Here is a 26,853-nt window from a genome sequence, read left to right as displayed (position 1 = left end):
CGTGAGAGAATATTTGACTCGATGGGCAGAGGCACAGCCGGTCAAGGACTGCATAGCTGCAACAACTACAAAGTTTTTGTTCAAGAACGTGCTGACAAGGTTTGGATGTCCCAGAATTCTCATGAGCGATCGGGGAACACACTTTCTAAATGAAATGATCAGCGCACTCATTGAGGAATTCCAGATATATCATCAACAAAGTATGCCTTGTCACCCACAAGTGAATGGGACCATTGAAGCATTCAACAAAATTCTAGAGACTGCGTTGACAAAGGTCTGTAATGTGCAGCGAAACAACTAGGACTTGGGCATCCTTGCTGTGCTATGGGCATATTGAACCACGTGGAAGAATTTGATGGGCCAGACACCTTTTTGATTAGTATATGGCAAGGAGGCCGTTATGCCTATGGAATACATTGTGCCTAGTCTGCGGATAGCGACAATAACAGGTATGGCAGACTGAAGGGCTTTGGAGGAATGGCTCGCGCAACTCGAAGAACTGGAGGAGGATAGGTTTTTGGCTGGATTCCATCAGCAAGTATAGAAACAATGAGAGAAAGCGTGGCATGATCACCATATCAAGGTATGCACTTTCAAGGAGAATGATCTAGTATTACTATATGACAACAAGTTTGAGAAATTCCCTGGAAAACTTCGAATGCATTGGTTGGGACCCTATGTCATCAAAGAAGTTACTGATGGGGGCATGGTTCAGCTTGCCAAACTCAATGGAGACCCCTTCTCGGGAAGAGTGAATGGCAGTTGCCTGAAGCTCTACACGGGTGGGCCGACAGCCTGACTAACCATCTGAAGGACAATCTCACCGCTCCAGCCAGTTGAAAGAGAGCGCGGGACAATAAAGCAGTCTAGGGGAAGGATGCGCGATTGCTAGGGTGCATACAGATTTGGCCAATTACAAGGGTTGCGGTTGCATGGAAAGGATTACGTTGTTGCGTTGATAAGAGGAGAGGTGACCGTTGCTGTCACTATTCATGACAAGATGTCCGCATTATAACAAAAGTGAGCGAGTGGCGAGCAATTAAGAGAAGGGGTACGAGCTAGCTATGGAATGATCTGCCACATGTTTAACACGAGGGCGCTAGAGCAGGTGAGAGACAATGAATTTGAAATTTGAAATGCTTATAAATCATAGGGCGGCTTCCATTGGGCGAACTGCGCTTCTGAAAAACACAAGTTGTTTAGCGATATGGAACTTTTTATATCTGCACAAGGAGTAAGCCCGAGGGTCGTGATATGGCCGATGAAGAGGCAGGGCTCTCTGAGGAACATGGTGTTGACAGCTGCGGGCACCATGCAAAGTTCAGCATCAACGGTAGGGGATGTACTGGAAAATGGTAGGCATGAAGCAGAACTAGTCCGGATGCTGCAGTCTCGCCCATGGGCAGGCCGACGAACCACAAAAGAAAAGAGAAAGGATGGAAAGATGGAGACCACTGGTAGAAGTGCAGTTAATAAGTCGTCTCTGATGTACCTTGAGGATTTGGATCTCGCGGATAGTAGCAAGGGTCTTGCAAAATTGCAACACAAGCTGCAGCAGACATTGCGAAGAGAAGATACGAAGGAAGAAAGTGGCTATGGTGGTACAAGGAGGTCCCGTATGCAGCTCCCCTACTAGAGCTAAATCCTATGAGTGGGTATTCTATGTTAACTGAGCAGAGCAGAATGAGCATTATCAGTTGTGAGAATTGGTAATAACAATGAAGCAGGAACCAAACAGAGCGTTGCAGGAGACAACGAAGGAGCAGCAGGACGAAGAGCGTCACTCGAAGAGGAGGTGAACCGCGAAGCCAAGGCAACGTGTCTCGCCGCACTGATGAGTGACTCGGGACGAGTCACGATGATTATGTTGGGGGACTGTTGGGTAGCAGAAGCCCCACGTAATGGTCATGGGGCACAAAAGCCGAAATTTTGGGTAAAGATAGGGTAAAGGCTATGCGGGATGCACAGAGCGCGATTTGTAATAAGTTGAGTCAAAGGGTAGTCCGCCCAAAAATAATGTAAATAAATGTAAATTGAGTCGGTTCGCCCATGGATAGTGGTCCACGGAAATGTATAAATAGAGCGAGGCTCTATGGGTAGAAGTAGCTATCTTTTGGAGTATGAATGATCTGAATTGTAAAGGGTTTATGAGCTAAGAATTTTTGGAGCGTCTATCAGTCCGAGTCGAGGGTAGTGGGTGGTAAATAGAGGCTTTGCAGCTATGTGCGCAGAGGCCTAGTAGAGTCCGCAGCTGTGTGTGCAGACCCCTGCAGCTGAGTGTGCAAGACGAATCTGGACGTATTGGTGAAGAAATTGAATAAAGATAAGTTGATTCTGAAATTCTGTGTTAAATCTGAGCTGTTGCAGATCTAGTTGATTTATGATTGATGTTTCTATTAATTCTTTATGCACATGCTTATGTTCTGGGTTAATACAAATCTGTATCTCTGTTAAGTGCGTGCACCGGTTATCTTGGTTAAATGGTTGCTTAAAGACCCTCATAAGTAGATATGATATATAACAAATCATTAAGTAATTAGTATTGAAAGGTAGCCCTGTTTCGGATCTGCATGGAAACAGAGCAGCACGAGGCTTCAAAATGGTGTGTGAAGCCTCCAGACCACATCTAGACATCCCAAGGGTGTGGAAACCTAGTTCCAGCACCCTCCCCTGCTACCTCGGGTGAGACCTCAGTCCGCGCTCCGCGGGTTGTTGCCAAAAGGGCCGGTAGCTGCGGGATTTGTTTGGCTACATAACTCTTCTAAACCTGGGTCAGGCCCAATTAAGCCAACATATTTGCCACATTTCCTTGTTTTTATCCTTTATTCCTACATTTTTCCTTGCTTTTATCCTTTCTTCCTGCATTACATGCACATTAGACCACAAAGCAAAATATCCAACTCTAACTCATCTCATAAATAGAATATAATCAAAAGTATGCAATAAGTTGTGAGAATAGTTGATTTGACTAAGCTAGGAGGTGAATTAAGGCCAATTAAGGCCCATATAATTACCCAATGATGAGGCTCATCAGCAAGCGATTCAGACTAGCGAAGGCAGTCAAAAGGATAAAAATGAAGAAGATGATATTTTTCATGTTTTCAGTTAAATTAAGAATAAGAATGAGGATTTAAAGTTGAGCACTTATACTCAATTCTAGAAACATTCTTCCAGTTCTCAAGCTAGACTTCTTCCAGCGTTTGACTCTGAAAAGGGTAAAATGTAGATGGCTTTCTTACAAGCTCAGATTCCACAACCCATAACTGTTGCACATTACTAGAAGAAAACTTCCTTTGAAGTTATTGTTAAAGATGTACATCCAATTGACCAAATTGAGATGCACAAACAGACTAGCCAAATGATCTCTTCTACTTTAACTAACACTGCCATGAGTCTGTCAAAGTTGCAGGTCACCTTGGCTAATACATAGTCACAACTCAAGATTGAAAAAGTTTCCTCATTGGCAAAAGACACCAAGATCAAAGATTTGGAAGATCTAGTGCTGAAGATTGGATATGATCCCTCTAATATAAATGTTGCAGAAGAAATTGTCAAGAAGAAAAATGCTAAGATTTTAGCATTAAGGAAGCAACTCAAATTGCCAGCTTCAGAGGACCCAATGACTAAAGAAATTGAAGAAACCGAGGCTCATAAATTAGACATGATGAAACTCATTATGGAACAAAATATGCAAATAAAACAGATGAAGGAACAAATGGAAAAACTTGTCAAAGAGAAAGAGGAAGCCGTGAAAAAGGCCAATATTCCAATGGATGTAGTTCCTCTTGCAACAATCCCTATAACTACAGTTTCTGCCTCAAGCACAAAATCAACCATAGGTACAATAGAAGGAGTTGAACAGCTTGCTGAAGCTGTTCAGAACCTGTCTATTCAGATAGAGGAAATTAAGAAATTGTTGGATCAACTGAAGACACTACAACACCTTAAAGCAGTTGTAGAGAGCTCACATGCAGTTGAGTTGCAGAGGGAAAGAGGTCAAATTGAGAGATTGTAGAAAGAAGTCAAAGACTCTTACCTCAGAAATACACTGGGTTTAGTAAAGGAGAATATATGGGGAGATATTATTGAATCAATCAAAGATATCTAGCCTTATATCAGAATAATTTTTTATCAAAAAGACTTGTTGGAAAAAGCTCAAGAAGCTATTGAAACTATCTCAAATGAACTTGATGACAAGCCAGAAATAGCCACTGAAATAATCAAGTTTCTAAATTCTAAAGACAGCTATGAGATTGAAGAATTGGGTATTGATGACAGGACAACATCCATAGTAGAAGTGAAGAAAGTTATTACAAAGAAAAATACCACTCTTTAGTTGAAGGAAAAGTGCAGCAGTGTCAATGTCATAGTTCAATGTTTTTTCAGCAGGCTGGAACCCTTGACCAGCAAGGGTTTTCCCTCCATATTTGTGATAAATGATAATTTAATGCCTATTAAAGACTATATCTGCAAGCTCAGAGAGGTCGCAACCAGTGCAACTATAGTTTCAAATATAAAGGGTACAACAACACCAAGTCTTGCGCTGAACGCACTCCGAGATACCTTTTTCATCCTTAATGAGGTAAAACACATATTTTTAGTAAAACCTACTTTTACTAAATATACAGAAATGGATGAGGTTTATCAAAGGGTAATTAAGTTATCTATCCCAGATGAAAAACGCTGGGAAAAATTAACTGATTTACTCGACTGAAAGAAGGATCAACAACACTTAGAATTTTGGGGAACAATCATCAACAGATAAACAACATTCAGAATTTTGGGGAACAATCATCAACAGTTTAACAACATTCAGAATTTTGGGGAACAATCATCAACAGTTCAATAACAAAATACTGACAAATAGACTATCAGTTCATTTTTCTGATTTTTTATTAAACTATTTTTGTAAATTTGTTTAAGATATTTTCTTAACACTAAACTTGTATAAATAGCTCTCTTTCATGAGTTATTAAGGTTTCACACTTGAAGAAACATTTGTAAGCACTAAATGTACTCAACTTTTTCTGAATCACTAATAGCAAAGCAAAGGATTCTGAATTTTGATTCATACAGTTTCGTATTCCTTGTAGGTTTTTCCAGTTTTCATTCACTATGTTTTCTTCATATTCTTAATTTTTACAAAGATAACCAGGTGGGAGTAGTTGTGTCTCAATTACTCCTAGAAACTCTCTGAAGTGATCATCTTTAAAGAGAATGAATTACATAAACTGTTTGTTTAAGTAATTACCTCTAAATCATAAAATTATCAGTCTCTTTGTAACCTTGGGCATATTTTGTTAAACTTTATGAACATTGTTTGAAGGTTTTTCTTACTTATGGTTATTTGATTTTCTATTTGAAACTGTAATAGTCATATCATCTTTCTATTTCTACTCATCGCCAAATAAGCTTAATCACTGTGTGGATTTTAATAACAACCCTTTGTTTAAATATTAGTATTATTAAGAAAGGTTAGGCATCACTATTTTGAATATGTTTCATACATAGGTCCTCCAAAATTAAAACAAAACATCCAAAACATTTTACATGAGTTGGCATGATAAGATGACCATTATCATCTCAGAGATATAACAGGATGCAATCTTCATGTAAATATCCTACTAGTACTGCCTCATCAAGGAAGGAAAATCCTTTATCATCAATAGCACAAGGGAAAGTCAAATATTTCATTAGTAAGTGAAAATGAAGCTGATAAATTGATCAGTTCTAGCAAGAAGTATGTTTTATTATTCTTAACATAACATAAGTTAGTAGAAGAGTCAATGAGAGCACTGGAATCCATGAAGGGGTACACTAAGTAACATAAACAATAACTAGAAGAGTTGTTATAGACACACAGGGGAGTGATGTTCCAAGAGCCTAAAGGGATACTACCCAAGAGCGAAGTGGAGCACGAGATTCAATTACTGTCAGACTCTTCATTTTCAAAAATCAAATTGTACAAGTAGTCCATTCTAGAAGCCAATTACGTGAACAAATAGTTGTCTCGTCAATGCCTTTTGTGTGGAAGGAAATCTGGTAGTAATATAATTGATAGATTTCATTCAAATATAAGATCTAATTGATGAACATGTAAATAATGCTTCTTCTTCAGATACTAATTTAAAACTAGTTCTTATTTTTTTTGTTAGCACTCAGTAATTTTCTAAGGTTTTAGAAGAAAATTACCTAGGTAACCACAAACCAACTTTGGAAGCCAGGATCTAGCCCTGCCAGCTTTAGAGAGGCCTCTCTCTGTGATATTTAACATTTTTTGATTGAATATTAGGCTAGTTATTAAGTTTGGGGTTTGATTTGTATTTGAATGATTGGTTGATAACTTAGATTTCCATTGGGATATGGAATATGTTACATAAAATACAGATTAGGTAGAGTATCTACAGATAGATCTCACAAGGAAAGGTAGCCAAACCGACTAGATTCTTTAAAGTCTGTGAAATGGAGAAGAAGAACAGAATAAGGTTCACTTTAAAATATAGAGCATTGTTACCTAAATTCTATATTCAAAGATCAGAAGAAAACATAGAAATTATTCGTAGCCAGGTGCAGAGTGTAGATTTAAACAAATTTTGCCCTTTATTTATCTATTGAATAATTCAGATTTAGAAAACAATCAAGTGCTATAAACAAAGAGATATCAACACATAAAATAGATAGATGTACCTCACCAACAACTTGACACATGAATCCTGTGAAAGAGCTTCTGTATTACTTTGGAAAATCTACTGATGCTTCATAAAAATATACACAATAGTGTTTCTTCATACAAAAACCAACATGTACTACTTCAACAATTGAAGTATTTATAGCTAATTTACAAAAAATATCCTATCAGGATGACGATGATGTATCTACAAAATAATAGGAATGAATTAAGCTAACTTATTACAATGAAATGAGGAAAATCAAACTGTCTGAAGTGGTGGCACTGAAATGAAGGAACAACTGGTTGTGTGGCACTGAAAAACTTGATGCACTATAACGTTAAGCTATGCTACTGAAATTACCTTTTACTTTAGTAATTAACAGAGTTTATCCCAACGTTGTTCGCATGGGATATTCATCTTCATTAACTTCCTGTATACTTCGTCAACTTCAGTGTACCTAGAAAATGTCAAACGGGTGATGAACAAGTTTGGAATTGCATATTGGATGTCAAGATCATATGATAGTGCTTCCATGAACACATTTCCTGTCATGTTGAGTCTTCCGGCTATAACTTTCGAGCTATCTCTCGCCTCGTTCATAATTTGTTCACTATAATTTGGCCACGTGTTGAGCTTGTAATTAATCACTAACATGTTTGGAAGCCCTTTCTTGTAGAGAGACTCCAGCTTGGGAAAGAACTTATGTATACCTGTGTTAATGATTTTACCCTTCTCTTCAAGTTGTCTCATCAGGTTCCTTTTAGTCATCACTTTCCTGACTTCCAGAATTGTTTCAGTCTTGTCTTCAATTTTTAATTCTTCTAGTTCTTGATTTTTCTTGGAATTTATAAATTTGATAAGATTAGTAGCTTCATTCGACCTTTCAAAAAGCTCCCGCCGTTCAAAAATGATTTGGATTGAAGGCCAAATTTTTGCCATGTCTTTATTAATCCTTTTCTAGATATTTTCCTTCACCTCTACCAATGTATTGCCCATGGCACAATCCTTTTCCATTTTCTGCAATCTTTGGGACAATGTCTGCGCCTTCTATGTTTCTGTGAAGTAAGAATTTTCAAACCTTAGACTCTGCTCCTATAAAACCTTTATCTCCAACTTCAGTTTCTTTAGCTCTTCTTCATGCATTGACATATTTTCCATAGATTGAGCTAACTTTACTGAGTCATCCACAACTGATGTGGGAAGTACTGTTGAGGATTATGGTCCTTCTATACTTCGTCAACTTCAGTGTACCTGGAAAATGTTGGACGGGTGATGAACAAGTTTGGAATTTCATACTGGATGTCAAGATCATATGATAGTGCTTCTATGAACACATTTCCTGTCATGTTGAGTCTTCCGGCTATAAATTTCGAGCTATCTCTCGCCTTGTTCATAATCTGTTCACTATAATCTGGCCACATGCTGAGCTTGTCATTAATCACTAACATGTTTGGAATCCCTTTCTTGTAGAGAGACTCCAGCTTGGGAAAGAACCTATGTATACCTGTGTTAATGTTTTGACCCTTCTCTTCAAGTTGTCTCATCAAGTTCCTTTTAGTCAACACTTTCCTGACTTCTAAAATTGTTTCAGTCTTGTCTTCAATTTCTAATTCTTCTAGTTCTTGATTGTTCTTGGAGTTTATAAATTTGATAAGATTAGTAGCTTCGTTCGACCTTTCAAAAAGCTCTCGCTATTAAAAAATGATTTGGATTGAAGGCCAAATTTCTCCCATGTCTTCATTAATCCTTTTCTAGATATTTTCCTTCACCTGTGCCAATGTATTGCCCATGGCACAATCTTTTTCCATTTTCTGCAATCTTTGGGACAATGTCTGGGCCTTCTATGTTTCTGTGAAGTAAGCATTTTCAAACCTTAGACTCTGCTCCTGTAAAACCTTTATCTCCAACTTCAGTTTCTTTAGCTCTTCTTCCTGTATTGGCATATTTTCCATAGATTGAGCTAACTTTACTGAGTCACCCACAATTGATGTGGGAAGCACTATTGAGGATTATGGTCCTGCTATAATGGTTGTTGTAGGGACACCTGTCTGTAGTAGAGATGCAATAGGAACTGCATTAAGAGGAACAAATGCAAGTTGTGAATTATGTTCCTTTTCCTTTATTACCTTGTCCATTTATGCTTCCATTGCTTTAATCTGGGCACCTTGTTCTACTAGAATCTTGAGCATCTCTTCCTTTTGTAGCTTTGTCTCTCCAAGTTCCTTGGCCTGGGGGTCTTCTATTGCTGGCAGCTTCAATTTCCTCTTTAATGATGCAATATCAACATTATTCTTTCTGATTATTTCTTCTGTCGATTTGGAATTGTTTGGATCAAGGTTGGCTTTGACCACCATTTCCTCCAAGTATTTGATTCTGGTATCTTTGGCAAGTGAGGAGATTTTTTCCAATTTGAGTTGAGACTGCACATTAAATTGGTTTATGAACTATGAAAAGTTGTATTCCTGTGATTGTTTTCTAACTAAGGAAGTCGAGAAAACAACTGACTATGGCTCTCCTTGCTGATCCAATTTCTGCATTGAGAATGGAAACTTATATGTTTGGAAAAATATAAACATATACATAAGGATGGATGAATATCTGAAAATTCCTTCAGTTAAAAATTGAACAAATTGTTCATGAATTGTGTTTATTAAGAAGTGACCATAGTCAAAGGTTACTGATGGTCCTTCTTCTAAAGAAAGGGTGGACATAAATCCCAGAATAGGCTCATCTACCCACTCATTTGAATAGTAACCAAGAATGGAAGACAAAACATAAATAATCTATCTTGTCCTTTGAGGGAACATAGAAAAGGGATATGGGGGATTTTTCAAAGATGGTAGCTCTCTGGGGAAAAGTTAACTTTTACTAAATTTATTTGATTAATGTTGTTAGTTGTGATGGTGAAGATAATTTCACCATTTGGGGAGATAATTTCCGTCTTGCTTGCAAGGTAAGAGGCTTGGCATCTTAGGAAGAACTCTAGAAAATGATAGGATTGGGGAACAAAAAACAGAGAGAGTCTGGATTGCCAAAGGGGTATCTCATCATATTGGTCAAGGAAATTATCTCGAAACCAATAGTGCAATTCGAACAAGTCGAATTCACACTGTGTTTCGGTGATTTTGTAATCTCGGTCTGCAAGTGGGGTATGGTCTAAATCGATAGGGGGATTGAGCATTGGATTGATTACAGGGGTTGTTTTAGGTGCCATGGTGGTTGCCTGATGGAGCATCGAAGACTGTAACAGTAGGAAATTGTTGTGCATCCAATAATTGGCGGGAATTCAGAGTGGCAATCCTCTGTCAATTGATGAATAATAGGCAAGGGAAATGCTGCGGCAAGATTACAGCACAGAGGGGCAAGAGCACTATTGAACGAGTGAGGAAAGAAAAGTGTAATCAGAGTGGTAAATTTCATATTTATCTGTAGCAGATTGGCCTTAACCATTGGATTAACGGTCTGTTTGGGGCATTAACTCCTATAATGGCACGGGCAAACGAATAGGAGATTAATGGAGGTTGAAACAGTCTTAGACATGGCAGCTGGGGGTTGGGGGATGAGTAGAGCAGGACCGTTGGTGGGAGTGACAAGGCATAGGGTGAGGTGGTGTGAAGGGACTGGCAGCTACGACGGGATGTGGAGGCAACGGTTGACGGGAAGGCGAGTTAGGCAGGAAGGCAATACCACTTTTTGAGGGGGGGTGCAGTGGTATCCAGTTTATGGAGGGGAGGGTCCAAAAACACCTGGTGGTGACACGTAGGTGGGCGGTAAACCACTTTTCAGACCCCCCATGTCGTTAAATGTTTTCATTTTGAGGGGGTCCGAAACCTACCATGGGCTGTCGGATCTATGCGGGGAATGATCGGGGATGGGTGAGTAAAGGGAAGTTTTACACCGGGGGGCCCCACCATATCTTTTCAGGCATATGTAACATAACCCAAGGTCCAAAACTTTGGATAAGGGAATACTTCGGACTTTATTACATAAAAATATTTATTTACCTATTCTAATGCTATCTAAAAGTGAATGTGGGTGCATTTAAGTATGCAAACCCCTTCAATTTTATTCTAAAAGATAAAGGCTATTTATTTCAAACACTAGACTAATCTAATCGGCTAAATTAATCCAGATTAAACAGTTGGATTAACATTATTCACCTATTTCTACCTATCTAATATTAACCAAGATTAAATTGTTTGGTTAAGTTATTCACTTTAACCTAATTGACATAAATTGAAAACATCTTGAGCATGACTAAATTGTATGTCTCAAACAGAAAGGGATTGTGGCATTTTAAACAAGTTGCACACAATTTCTTTTCTTTATTCTTTTACAAAGCCAAAAGGCTAGTAGTGGCACTTAAGCTAGCATCACTTCCAAGTTTATTCATTTTCTGTGGGGTTCATTTATCATTTCTTTTCTTCTATTTTTGTATTTATACCCTCTTTTCATTTTTATATCTCTTTTTTTGTAAATCATTTGCAGAAAGTTATATTATTTACAATCGGAAATATTGAAAGAAAATACTCAATGATCATTGATCCTATAAATTATAGGACCCTAACAGTGGCTCTAGCTAGGGATGGCACTTCCTGGTGAAGTGTCAAGAACACCGTAGACCAATAGCCTTGAGTCCTTATCTTCAGTATTTACTGCATTTGAGTTTTCTATTTTCTGTAGTTATGGTGGCAAAATGTCTCAAAGCTCAGGGCCTTCTCCATGGGCTTCAACTTTGAGATATAAGATACCCACTCATGACAATACAAAAGTAAATGGTATCAACAATGATTGTGATAAAACACTCTGTTAGTCCTGAAAAACATAATGTTTGAGCATCCTACCATTGACAGGTCCTCCAGGTATTTATGTTCCATCTGTGTTCTTCAAAAAAAAGGAATTGTTACCTCGGTAAGAATCAATAATGTAAGGTCCCATCCACAAGTTGTCGAACTTACCATGCTTTCCTTTTTCTTCCCTTCTAGAATCCCATTTCAAAACATGATTACCAATCTGAAAGTCATCAGCTTTTGTCCTTCAATCAAATGTTTTCTTGACGCTATCTTGGATCACTTGAGTTCTATTATGAATTGCTTTTCTGTTCTAATGAAAATGGATGGTCCGCTTTATTCTCCTCTGTAAATCATTTGTTTCCACCTCCAACTCTTGCATCATCTTTAAAACAGGAATTCCCAGCGAGGTTGGAAAAACAACATCTATCCCAAAAACTAGCTAATATGGAGACATTCTTAGTAACTTTTTGGTAATAAGTCTATCTACCCATAATGCATTAACCAATTTGATGTGCCATGATTTTCTATTGTCCTGTAACAACCTTTTGATAATGTTAACCAAGATTTTATTAGAGCATTTTTCCAGTCCATTTCCCTAAGGGTAATAGGCTGTAGAATGTCCCAATTTTATCTGATATTTGTTGCAGAAACCTATCATCCTTTTTGACTTGAAATTTGCAGCATTGTCAGTAATAATCTTCCTAGGGCAACCAAATCTAGCAAGGATAATGTTTTCTAGGAACTTAATGATGACTGCATCAGAAGCTTGTCTGATAGGTATGACTTCTATCCATTTTGTAAAGTAATCAATGGCTATCAGAATCCACTTATGTTGGGAAAATGAGGCAGGGTGGATTTCTCCTATGAAGTCAAGGCCCCATTGTTGAAAAGGGGTTTTAGCAGATATAGGCCTCAAGGGTAAAGGAAAAATATTCTTCTTACCTTCGAATATTTGACATTTGTGGCATGAAGTAACTTTCTTTTGGATATCATAAAATAGGGTGGGCCAGTAAAAACTTGCCCTCATAATCTTATTTGCAGTAGTATTCTAGTACATGCGTCCACCACAGTCTCCTTCTTGGAACTCTTGTGTCTAGTCAATTTAACGTCTTAAATTGCTCTACATAAATTATCAATCCGGGTATCGTAAACTGATGAAGTGTGGTGCACCATATGTGCTTAGTTAACCTTTTTCTTACTTCGTTGTTTTATAGTTTTTGTTTTGTTTTGGGGTTTTGTTCTTGTTGATCTCCTAAAGTGTCTAATGCAAATGGAAATCCTATTCCTAAGTCTCTAGAAGGAAAGTATGGATATAGATTCTAAGGCAATTATGTCCTCTATAATGATTTCCAGAACTTAACACTTCAGAAGGTCTTAGAATATACTAGTGATGACAGTAATGCTTGAACAAGAATGGAAAATGTGCTACTATTTAAACAAGTAAATAATGAACTACTGATCATGAAACTATTGTTGGAAATAATACTGAGAGGGGGGGTGAATCAATATTATCAAGTCAATTATTTTCTTTTTCAAACCCAGATCATATACGCTACTTCAGTTAGTAAAAACCATGTATATATGAAACTACAGATAAGTAAACCCGCGTATACCATGAAGGCTTATAATTTAGTTTATCTTACAGATGTTGATCATTAATCTGTGTATCAAAATCAAATAGACAGAACCAGAAACAGTAAAACAGAGCAGAATACAATCACACACAAGAACACAAGATATAAGGAGGAAACCCAATGTGGGTGAAAACCCCCTGCTGCAATTCGTCTCTATCTTCTTTTAATTAGAAACTTCTTTTTACAATGTTTCTGTACTGGTGTAGTCTTTACCAGTACGTAGGTTGCTACCTGCAGAGAGCTACAACCCTCTCTCGTTCTCCAGCTTTTCCTGGAAGGGAGCTACAACCCCCTTAGTTCTTGTACTAGCTGGGATACTAGTACGCAGGCTCCTACCTGCAGAAGGCTACAACCTTCTCTCTTTATCCAGGGACCACGTTTCATAAATTTTCATACTGGATCCATGAATAACATTAATCAAACATCAAGAATTTCTGCATCAAACAATCTCCTTTTCACCAATCAAAATAAACACTTCTCTGACAGCTGTACCCAGAACCCAGTAACTGTAACCACACACCAATTGTTAGCCAGAACACTGCAGCAATAAACAGAAGTAGCTAGAACATAATTCAAGATATGTACGCTACTTCACTATTCAAAAACCTGCGTGCATACGCTTCTGTGTCAAGACCAACCTGCACATACGCCTCTTTCACTCACAGAAACCACGTGTATACGCGCCTTCGCTTCACTGAACCTGCGTACAGATCTATAAAGGATAATTCATTCTTTCAAACATTCAGACATTAGTTAACCCAGATTATCAGATTTATAGATCAAGCATGCACCAATTATAACAGATCAAAATCATACAGAGATACCATTATTCAAGCCTTAAGATTTTGACCCATCAATAGGACTTATCCTCCTCCTTGTGCTCAGGTTCCTCCTTCATTCAGATCTAGATCTGCACCATAACCCAATCACCAATATTCCAGATCTAGCACTTTGAGATTTTCAAAATAATTTAGATGATCCTTTTCCCAATGATCTTCTTCCTCTTTTATAGCCTTGCCTTTCACAATACCACAGCCCAAAACCATAACAAATCAATACGAAGGACCCAATACTTGGGATCAACACATTAGACGAGATACCAAGGTCCAAAACCATAGGTTCAAATACCAAGGACAAAATACCACGGACCAAAAATAAGTTCTCCCACATGTACATGCTTTCCCTTGCATGAAAGTGCGTGTATACGCATACGCTACTTTTGAACGACTAACCCGTGTGTATACGCGTCTTCGTCACGGTGAACCTGCATTTATATATTTTCCTTCCATTCTGAGAGTCTGAACTGAGATCTGTCACCAAAGTGAGTTGCCATCAAGGACAACACCTATGCCATAACATCAAACCTGCGTCATAATGCCAAAAATCTCCCCCTTTGGACTTGATGGAAACCCCAAGATCCTAAAAGTCATTCTCCCCCTTTGTCATCAAGGGCAAAGGGTTGTGCTCCCCCTGAGTACATGCTGAAATCTCTGCTTTGTTGTGCTGAACATGCTCCCCCTGACTGTAGGCAAGATCTGCAAAAAGATGTTCTTTAACAAGAACCATGACATATAAATGACCTTCTTATCACAAAAAGACTCTATACATACATCCATCATCCAACCAAGTGGGGATCATCCACCCAACCAAGTGGGGATACATCAGAAATTTACATATGACAACCAATTACATTACATCATTCATCCCAGGCATAGTGGGGAAACCAAAATAGGCCGTTACATGACCTTGATAAAAAGAAGATATACATGACATAGAGACGAAATATCTAGAGCAAGACTATGAAAGTCATCAATAACTACTATCAGCAGCATCTGTCAATCATTATTCAGATCAGCAACCATGTTCTCCTTCTGTTCTCCCTCTGCATGTATTCCACCTGAAACCAACAACAGCTGTGAACTTGAACCAAGAGCTTCTAAGATAATGCCAACAATGCATCACTAGAAGGTTATTTGCTCCCCCCTGAACCTGTGCCAGATGGTCTCTGTCAGACTCATATCAGACTATCTTCAACCAGAGTCTGTCCCTATTGATATCCTTCAAACCTCCATATACGCGACTGGATCTACATAAACCGGCGTATGTACGCGGATCCTCCTCAGCCAACTCGCGTACAACCTCTTTTCTCTGAAACAGACAAGTTTCAACAGCAGGATGAAGCATCAACTACTCCTAGCTTCTGTCTGAGGTATTTAAATGTTTCCTTGGGCAGTGGTTTGGTGAGTATATCAGCAACTTGTTCCTTAGAGGGAACATACTCCAACTTGACCTTTTGTTCAAGCACTTGTTCCCGAAGAAAATGATATTTGATAGGTATGTGCTTGGTCTTTGAATGCATGACTAGATTCTTTGAAATTCTGATTGCACTTGTATTATCACATAAGATGGAGATAGGTGGAGTACAGCTGATTTGATAATCCTGCAAGGTTTGCATCATCCAAAGGAGTTGGGTGCAACAAGATGCAGCAGCCACATATTCTGCTTCAGTTGTAGATAAAGCAATAGAACTCTGTTTCTTGCTGAACCAAGATACTAATATGGAACCCATAAAGAATGCACCACCACTAGTGATTTTCCTGTCATCCACACTTCCAGCCCAATCTTCATCTGTGTAAGCATGAAGAGTGAGATCTGCATCTCTAGGATACCATAGGCCATAGTTTTGAGTTCCTTGAAGATACTTGAAAATTCTCTTTACTTCCTGAAGATGAGTTTCCTTAGGATTTGCCTAAAATCTTCCAACCATTCCCATTGCATGCATGATGTCTGGTCGGGTACCTGCTAAATAGAGCAGACTTCCAATCATGGATCTATAGGTTGGTTGATGCACTGCTGTTGATTCATCATTTGCACTGAGGCTGCATCCTGTGACCATAGGAGTACATACTGGTTTCGAATCTTCCATGCCATACTTCTTCAAGATCTACTTGAGGTACTTGGTTTGAGATAAAAAGATACCGCCTTTATTTTGTTGGATTTGTAAACCAAGAAAATATGTCAGTTCTCCAAGCAAAGACATTTCGAATTCCTTCTGCATCACCAAGGCAAAGTTTTGACTCATAGCTTCTTCATTGCTGCCAAAGATGATATCATCTACATACACAACAAGTATTAGCAATTTGTTATTTTCAATTTTTATATAAAGATTGCTATCTGTTGATCCTTTTGAAAAACCTTGTTGATGAAGGTATTTGTCCAGACGATAGTACCAAGCCCTTGGAGCCTGTTTGAGACCATAGAGAGCCTTCTTTAGTCTGCATACAAGATTTGGATCATTACCAAGGATGAATCCATCTGGTTGCTCAATGTACACTTCTTCTTCTAAGTCTCCATTCAGAAAGGCAGATTTCACGTCCATTTGAAATAATTTGAACTCCTAAAAGCTAGATAGAGCAAGGAACATTCTGATGGCCTCAAGTCTAGCAACGGGAGCAAAAGTTTCTTCAAAGTCTATTCCTTCTTGTTGAGCATACCCTTTACAAACAAGTTTGGCCTTGTTTCTAATAACTTCCCCATTTTCATTCAACTTGTTTTTGAATATCCATTTTGTCCCTATGACATTCTTATCTTTTGGTCTAGGAACCAATTCCCCAGTGTTGTTCTTTTCAATCTGCTCAAGTTCTTCATCCATTGCCTTGACCCAACATTCATCTTTGCATGCTTCTCTTACATTTTGTGGTTCAGTGGAGGAGAGCAATGCCAAATAGCTTGAAGCTTCTGCAATTGTTCTTATTGTTTGTATACCTGCCTCTTTTTGCCCCAAAATTTGAGTTTCAAGATGGTTCTTTTGTACATATCTAGATGGAGTCTTCTCTTCTATCCTTATCTGTTCTTCTGGTGCCTCTTGAGCTTCTTCTTCATCATAAGTCTGATTTGATGTTGAAGGATGGTCCTCATCATCTTCAAAATTCTCGGAATGTACTTGCCTAGGAATGTTTCCTTCTTCATCAACCACTACATCAATGCTGTCAACAATTCTTCCAAGTCTTTTATTATAACACTTGTATGCTTTGCTGTGAGGAGAGTATCCAAGAAGAATGCCTTCATCTGCTCTAGGTTCAAACTTGCCAAGATTTTCATCAGTCTTTTTAATATAGCATTTGCTTCCAAAAATTTTGAAATGTTTTACCGTAGGAGTCTCACCATACCAGAGCTCATGAGGAGTTTGCGTGATGTTCACCCAGACATTTGTCTTGTTGAGAATAACAACGGCAGCAAATGCAGCTTCACCCCAGAAAGTTGCGGAAGTTCCAGACTCATCTAGCATAGCACGAGCCATTTTTTGAACCGTTCTGTTCATCCTTTCCACTACTCCATTTTGCTGAGGAGTCCTTGCAGTAGAGAGCTCCCTTCTTATTCCATGTTCTTCACAGAAATCAAAAAATTTATTTGAGGTAAACTCCCCACCTCTATCAGATCTGAGGCATTTGATTTTGTGATCTGATTCATTTTCAGCCAAGGCTTTGAAAGATTTGAATTTTTCGAAGGCTTCGTCTTTGTGCTTCATAAGTCCTATCCAACACATCCTGGAGAAATCGTCAATGAATAAAATAAAGTATTCTTCTCCTCGTGGTGACCTTTTCTTAGATGGACCACATACATCAGTATGGACAAGTTCAAGTGGCCTGCTAACTGATCCTTCCTTTTCAGGGAAGTTAGTTCTGGTTTGCTTACCAAACTGACATGATTTGCATATTGTATTGTCTGGAATTCTGATGTCTGGAAGACCACGAACTGCCTGGTATTTGCATGCTTTCCTTAACTGTGAGAAGCTTAGATGCCCCAATCTCCAGTGCCATAGCCAGTGTTCATCATTCTTGCTCAGATAAAATTGTTGTTGTCCTCCCTTGAGAATGTATAGATTATTTGGAGTCCTTATGCCTTTGATCACTGTTTCTCCTGTATCAAGCTCACGAACAATACACCCATTTGATCGAAATATCACCTCATTTCCTTGATCACACATTTGGCTGACACTCAATAGATTATGCTTTAAACCATCAACATACATAACATTTCCTGCTTTGACCTTTTCTTTTAAAAGAACAGAACCTTTACCTTTTATGAGTGCAGGGGTGTCATTTCCAAATGAGACCTTCTTCTCCTTCTCCAAGGCACTATAAGACTGAAGTTTCTCTTTATCACCTGTCATATGTTTCGAACATCCACTGTCGATGTACCATTGATTTTCTTTCCCTTCCGCATATAAGCCTATACCACATCTTTCTGGTTGTGATTCTTTCATTCTCCATGTTTTGATATTTGAGGCTTGCTCCTTCTGAGTTGTCTGCCGAAACCTGCTCCTGCATTCAGAATCTTCATGACCAAAATTATTACAAATAGAACATTCTATTTCATTTTCAAGAGCAGAAAAGTTATTGTAGGTCCTTTTCATGATCCCAGTCATACTCCTCTATTTTTGAGCTTCTCTAGTCATGATAGTTTTGTAGGCAACACACTGAGTTGCTTTGTGTCCAAAGTTATGACAAGAGAAACATTGGCCATTGAAGAAATTCCTGCGATTATCAACCCTGTGGACCGAATGATTGTAGTTTTCATTGACATCCATTCTTGAGGCAAATTGAGAATGATTTACCTGTGGTCTGTTGTAGCTTTTGTTTATCCTTGAAGCAGATTGCCCCTGATTTACCTGGTGAGCAGCATTGTGCCTTTGCTGTTGATTGTCAATTTGTTCACTTCTCCTTGCTGCATCAAGATAACTTTTGGAGGTGGATGGCTTCTGCGCTTGAGATGCTTCTTCATTATATCCCAGACCTGTTTTGATTAGAGGAGAGCGCTGCACTTTGATAATCTCACCTAAAGTTTCAGATCCTTTAACAAATCTAAGATTAAGAGCATTAGTTTTCTCAATCTCTTTTCTAAGTCCCACAATTTCACATTCTAACTTTTCATGATGTTTTTCCCTTTCAGCAAGTTGGATTTGTAGAGTATCAATAATCACATTCTTCTCTTCTAAACAAATTTTGAGTCTAGAAATCTCTTCATAAATACCTTCTTCATCTATAGCATCCAAGAAATCATCATCTTCAAAAGCCATTAAAAGTTTATAGTTATTATTACCTTGTTCTTCTTCATCACTATTTGAAAGTCCATCACTGTCTTCATGAGTGTAATAGCTTTTCTTATTTACATTCTGTTTTTTGTTCCATCTAACTGGTTCCTTACCTTTCTCAAGCTTATCTTTATGAGGACACTTGGCAGCATAGTGACCGACTCTTCCACAAGCAAAACATTTGAAGGGTAACTTACCTCTGAATCTGCCAGCACCCCGTTGAAGGTTTTTGACAAAATTTGATTCCTCCTCTTCTTCTGACATATGTCCTGACTCATAGTAATCTCCTTTGCCTGAAGCCTTGAAAGCAGCTTCTCTCCTCTCTGATGGTCCTCCTTTCCTCATTTCGTAGGCATTTAGAATTCCGTCCAGTTGTGACATGGTAAGGTTCTGTAGATTATGTTTTTCTTCTATTGCAGAAACTTTTGATTCAAATTTAGAGGACAAAGATCTTAGAACCTTTTCAACCACAACAACCTCTTTTATTTCTTCACCCAAGTTTTTCATACAATTAAAAATCTCATCTATACGTTGGAAATAGTTAGCCACACTTTCATCATTGTACATTCTGAGATTTTCATACTGAATTTTGAGGGCTTGAAGTTTTTCTCATTTTACCTGTTCGTCTCCTTCATAGCTTAGAACGATCTTGTCCCATATTTCTTTTGCGGTTTTATACTGCATAACCTTGACGAATTTTGATTGAGATAAACATCCTAATAGAGTATTGACAACCTTGGCATTTGTTTCATATTGCTTCTTACTAGCCGGATCTGTAGGAGTTGCTGATGGAAAAGTGTACCCTGTATCTATGATATCCCAGACTTCTGTACCAAGAGATTGAAGATATGCTGTGACTCTTACCTTCAATTAGACGAAGTTGGTTCCATCAAAAATTGGTGGCCCGATTGATGCTTCTCTCTCGTAGTTGCTCATGATGATAAATCTTCCTTCAAGCGATCGAGCTTCTTCTGAAGGACCTGCTCTGATACCAATTGTTGGAAATAATACTGAGAGGGGGGGTGAATTAGTATTATCAAGTCAATTATTTTCTTTTTCAAACCCAGATCATATACGCTACTTCAGTTAGTAAAAATCGCATATATACGCAACTACAGATAAGTAAACCTGTGTATACTATGCAGACTTATAATTTAATTTATCTTACAGATGTTGATCATTAATCTGTGTATCAGAATCAAATAGACAGAACCAGAAACAGTAAAACAGAGCAGAAGACAATCACACACAAAGATATAAAGAGGAAACCCAATGTGGGTGAAAACCCCCTACTGCAATTCGTCTCTATCTTCTTTTAATTAGAAACTTCTTTTTACAATGTTTTTGTACTGGTGCAGTCTTTACCACTACGCAAGCTGCTACCTGCAGAGAGCTACAACCCTCTCTCGTTCTCCAGCTTTTCCTGGAAGGGAGCTACAACCCCCTTAGTTCTTGTACTAGCTGGGATACTAGTACGCAGGCTCCTACCTGCAGAAGGCTACAACCTTCTCTCTTCTTCCAGGGACCACGTTTCATAAATTTTCATACTGGATCCATGAATAAAATTAATCAAACATCAAGAATTTCTACATCAAACAATCTCCTTTTCACCAATCAAAACTGAATCAAAATAAACACTTCTCTGACAGCTGTACCCAAAACCCAGTAACTGTAACCACACACCAATTCTTAGCCAGAACACTGCAGCAATAAACAGAAGTAGCTAGAACATAATTCAAGATATGTACGCTACTTCACTATTCAGAAACCTGCGTGCATACGCTTCTGTGTCAAGACCAACCTGCGTATACACCTCTTTCACTCACAGAAACTGCGTGTATACGCACCTTCGCTTCACTAAACCTGCGTACAGATCTATAAAGGATAATTCATTCTTTCAAACATTCAGACATTAGTTAACCTAGATTATCAGATTTATAGATCAAGTGTGCGCCACATATAACAGATCAAAATCATACAGAGATACCATTATTCAAGCCTTAAGATTTTGACCCATCAATAGGACTTATCCTCCTCCTTGCGCTCAGGTTCCTCCTTCATTCAGATCCAGATCTGCACCACAACCCAATCACCAGTATTCCAGATCTAGCACTTTTAGATATTCAATAATTCAGATGATCCTTTGCCCAATGATCTTCTTCCTCTTTTATAGTCTTGCCTTTCACAATACCACGGCCCAAAACCATAACAAATCAATACGAAGGACCCAATACTTGGGATCAACACATTAGACGAGATACCAAGGTCCAAAACCATAGGTTCAAATACCAAGGACAAAATACCACGGACCAAAAATAAGTTCTCCCACATGTACGCGCTTTCTCTTGCATGAAAGTGTGTGTATACGCATACGCTACTTTTGAACGACTAACCTGCGTGTATACGCGTCTTCGTCACGGTGAACCTGCGTATATATATTTTCCTTCCATTCTGAGAGTCTGAACTGAGATCTGTCACCAAAGTGATTTGCCATCAAGGAAAACACCTATGCCATAGCATCAAACCTGCGTCATAATGCCAACAACTATTATCTCTGCTATTGTCTAAATATAGAAAAGCGATTTAAGCTACTGCACTCAAAGAAGTCAAAAATTGCAAGGAAAGTAAAACTAAAATCAAATTACACCTTCATAATTCGATCCCTCACCAGTAGTCCCACTATGGCTTTCGGAGGTAACGGTCAGTGATATGATCAATTTAATATCTAATTGCAGAAAAGTAAAACTAAAATCAAATTACACATTCATAATTCGATCCCTCGTCAGTAGTCCCGCTATGGCTTTCGGAGGTAACCGTCAATGATATGAGCAATTTAATATCTAATTGCAAAAAAGTAAAACTAAAATCAGACCACATCAATTCATAGTCTAACCCCTCGCCAGTTAGTCTCGCTATGGCTTTCGGAGGTAATCATCAACAACTTGAGCAATCTGATATCTAATTGCAGAAAAGTAAACTTAAAATCAAATCACATCAATTCATAGTCTGACCCCTCGCCAGTTAGTTTCGCTATGGCTTTCGGAGGTAATCATCAATAACTTGAGCAATCTGATATCTAAATTAACTAACAAAGCAAATGAATAAGACTGAAATCAAAGCATAACTGAAATTGAAAAGCTAAAAAAAACAAAGTCAGCAGAGAGGTAAATCTCATGTCACTATTTGCTGCAAAAACATGTAAAGAAAAACTAATCTACAATCAACCGGTTGAACACACTTACATGAATTAAAATTGCATGAATGGAAAATCTAATTTATCAAATTTGAAAGCAATCAAGTAACATAATGAAATCAAAGCAAAATTACAAAATGAAATCTACTCTACCTTACATTCTAATATGCTCAATGACATCTACTTCACATCTCCTTCCATGTTGAGAACATCAAAGCTTTATTCAAAATTACAAAGTACAACAAAGCTCTCCAAAGCCATCTCACAAGATAACAAGCTTAAGAACTAACAAGTTAAGACTCACAAGCTAAAAGACTAACAAATGAAGGAGAGAGATCTCCTATTTATACAAAAAGATGAGAAGTCATCTCATTAATGAGAGTCCATGAATCTCTCCCTCTACCTCTAGAGTCCTAATCAAAATAGGAACTGATAAGACACATGTCTTCTTAGAGTTATAATATAATTAGGAGATGTGACACATATCCTCATGATCCCATGATTCTTTCCACTCAAATTCGAATTTGGCCTTAGAGTGCCACATAAGGGTCTTCTAGAAGCCTCCTTTCAACCTACACATGTCAACAATCTCAACCCATTTGTTAGGTATAAGCATATGCACATTATTTTCTAATTTTTAACCACAAATTCACTTAAAGGGCTTAGAATTAATAAATTTTGGAAAAACATAAATGTGGCCCAATGATAATGAAAGTGGATGAATGTGGTGACATAGTAGTGAAATGGAGGTGAAATGGAGGTGATATAATGGACATAGTAGTAAAAGTGTAATGGAAATGAATGACATTTTCAAGACTCAACATACCCCCCAACAGAAGCTATTGCATGTCCTCAAGCAATATATATTACATTAACTCTTTTGATCCTTGAGCTTTGGCTTTACTTTGCATGATATCATTTGATAACTTCATATTTTTGCAAAGTGTTTTACTTGAATTGCAACATGGTTGGTTCTTGTGTTACAACGAATTTTTTTTTTTTTTTTTTTTTTTTGCATTCTATTTTGATCTTTAAACTTTGCATAATGATATTTTGATTATTGTTACAAAGTATATCTTTATTGGATTGCATGATGGTTGGTTCTTGTGTGACAACTATGATTTTGTTTGTATCCAATTTATCCTTTAGGCACTTTTTCAGAAGCCATTGTATGCTTATAATAACAATGTAATAGTTAATATATGTTGGAATTATGTGGGCTCTTGAGTATGGTATGGACATGACAAGATATGAATATGAATGTATTCCCCCCCCCCCAACTGATGGTATTGGCAATTTTTTGAAATGAGGAAGAGAAATGTTTTTCCCAACAATTATCATTCTAGCTTTTTATGGAATTATATGGCCAAAAGTTAGAAAACGACGTACCTTAACTTACCCTTTGGAATGGATGAGTTGTATGTGTGGTGGCTGAAAAATTCTGATCGTATTCTTCTTCAAGTGGCTGAACAAGAGGAGTCATGGACAAAGAGTTAAGATGACTTTTTATTGCTTCTACTAAAATTTGCTGAATCTGCTCCAAAATGCTGAAAATAATAGTCTTCATGTCTTCAAAACTCATTGGCACAATTCCTACTATGTGAAAAGATGTTCTTATTTCGAACATAGTAGGAAATTGTTGACTTAGTGGCCATTAATGGATGCTACTAGTCAACACGAGAACTCTCACCATTGATGACAATGAGAGTCAAGATGCCCAAACACATCTTGCTAGGTACGAATGATTTTGCCGATGTCGAGTCACCTAGAAGATCTGACGAACAAGGGACATTAATGTATTCCCATTGTTTGTCAGCATGAGGACTTGCCATTAAGGCATGCAAGCCTCAAGGTGTTTTTACAAAGAACTTAGACTCAAAGGACTATGGACTCAATAATTTGCATTGAAGCAGGGCTTATTTGCGGAATGAAAATGACAGGAAATGGAAGATGAAAATGGAAGATGGCAATGGAGAACAGAAATGGCAATGGGCAATAAGCATGTGAATGAGCCTCTTGCTTTTATTTGTGGGTTATGAATGGACAAAAAGAGATGGAAAGTGTATGTGAATGTAAATGGAAAATATGGAGGAAAATGAGATGAATGGTTTATTATGAGGTATGGATGTGATGGAGACAATAGTATCTGAAAGTTTTTCAAGTGTTTGGATCTAATTTTACATCAACATATTTTCTCTTTGTTTTTTATCATCCTCTTATGAAACAAATTGGTCTCTTAGAGAGACACCATTCTCTTGTAGTCATTTGTCCTTCCTCTTGGAACCTACAAAAAAAAACTAATACTTCTTCTACAATGGAATGTAAGGTTATCAAAGGAGAGAGGTGATCAATCTCTCTAGTTATGATATTTACACACAAAACTGAGAATTTGTATTAATGAAAAAAGTCTTCAAAGGAAAAATCAAAAGAATTTATACCTGCTTTGGAATTGGTGCCCCAAGTTGAATGTTGCTTCTTTTCAGCAATTTATTTTATTATTTGCCATTTCAAACTCTAATGATGGATTTCTCATTGTGTAGATCTTGTTGAAATATTTCCAACGGTACTTAAATCATCAAAATCTGATTTTGTATGAGAAAGATAGGTTGATTTGAACAATGAGGTTTTTCTGGTTGCGGAATTAGAGAATAGCTGCGGAATTGGACTTTAGCTACGGAATGTGCATAGTTTCTGTAGCTAAAAATCTTGAATAAAAAGTTAGCCATTCATCTTTCATCATCAGTCCAAAATTAATCAATACCTTCAGAAAAGTGAGCAAATAACTTATTCATTTCATTGATTCAAAATTATTATTTTTTTCTTGACATGCACCGACTTAGTGTGGTGACTTAGTGATAACACACAACTTGACTTCCCTTTGACCGGGGTCTTTTTCATCGAATTGGATCAAATGAATAGGACACCATCCATATACTGACATTTTCCCAGCTACCCATGTGGCTTGTTTTGCTTGATGACACCTGCAACCTAGAGTTTAACAAAAACAGCTGCGGAAAGTGGCTGAAATAGTCAACCATCAGTTTTACACATATTTTGGATACTTGTGTCTTGCATAGCTTTTTATCTCTTCTGCACTTTCCTGTGGAGTTTCTGTAACCTTAAAAGTGAGTGATTCATCTTTAAAACAGAGATTTTCAGTTGAAACAAAATCAACCAAAATGATATTGATCCTTTCTCTAACTAAAAATGCCAGTGTTACTACACAATAAGCCCCGGGCTTCCCATACAAACAACAGATAAAGTTCGATAAATAATCAAGGATACTAAGGTCATGTTTGATAATAACATTTCACCTTCTCCTTATAAATGCCAGGTTTGATATTAATGGTAACAGGGTGCATATTATTTGTTGGAACTGCATTGACAGCAGCCTGGACTGTAGTGAAATCTCCTTGACCTTCGTTCTTAGATACTGTGATCACACAGGGATTGCCAGAGTTCGCAAGAATCCCCTTCAGTTTCTAAGATGAATTGATCTTCAATTCCGTGTAATTCCTTGCCCAATTACTGCTACGTCCCACATGGCATTCAGATATGGTGCTGATACAGTGGGCAGATTCAGTAAAAAACACTTGCAGTGCTGCAAGACATAATGTGATAACAAGTAATCCTCTGCAGCTTGCCATGGATACATTCACAAGCAAAAGGGACATTCAGGGATGAAGGGATTCTCAGAACTTTGGCAACACGGAGACCCTAGCAAGCACGACACTCCTCTCTGGTAGTTTAGGCAACCAATGCAATTAGTGGCAATTTTGGGTTTAACTCACACGAAATATACATGAATAGGATGTGAGTGAGTTTTCGAATGGCCTCTTCATCGAATTCCAAGAGCTCCATGCCACGTCAATTGGTTGGTTGCGTATCCAATTAATATTGTTGTTAACAGGTTTTACATTTATCAGCGAAGAGCCGTATCCAATTAGAACTGTTGTTAACAGGTGTTATGTCCATCAGCAAAGAGCTGTATCCAATTAGAACTGCTATTAATCGGGAAGTGGCAGAGAAGGTGTTAGACAGGTGGAAGAAGGTGGAAGATGTATAGTTAATTATCATTATGCCATTGATTTCAAATCAGAAGCAGCCGAAAATCAATTGTCAGTTAATTAATTCAAATCCCGTTTTTTTTCTCGCGACCTGCAAAAATGGGCTCCAAAGAACTGAGAATTTCTCCCAAACCGCCACGAATTTCTTAAAACGGCTTCTGAGTTATCTAATTGACCATACTAGAGAAAAAACCCATGTTTTATTTTTTCTAAATTCACCTCCATTTTGCCAATTCGTGCTCTCAAAGTTTGACATTGTTTCTGTGTTTTACGTTTTTCCTGAGTTGCTGCATTCGGCTGTGAAATCGATTTCTTCTGCTGCATATGTTTGAATCATTTGTTGTTATTATGAATGGTAGAACCAACATATTGTAAAGAAATCATATCACCCGTTTGTCTAA

This window comes from Pinus tabuliformis, chromosome 3_1 (assembly GCF_031772625.1).
Source record: "Pinus tabuliformis cultivar Carrire ecotype Pingquan chromosome 3_1, CPIR1, whole genome shotgun sequence".
Lineage (NCBI taxonomy): Eukaryota > Viridiplantae > Streptophyta > Pinopsida > Pinales > Pinaceae > Pinus > Pinus tabuliformis.
Note: the sequence above shows the minus strand (reverse complement) of the source record.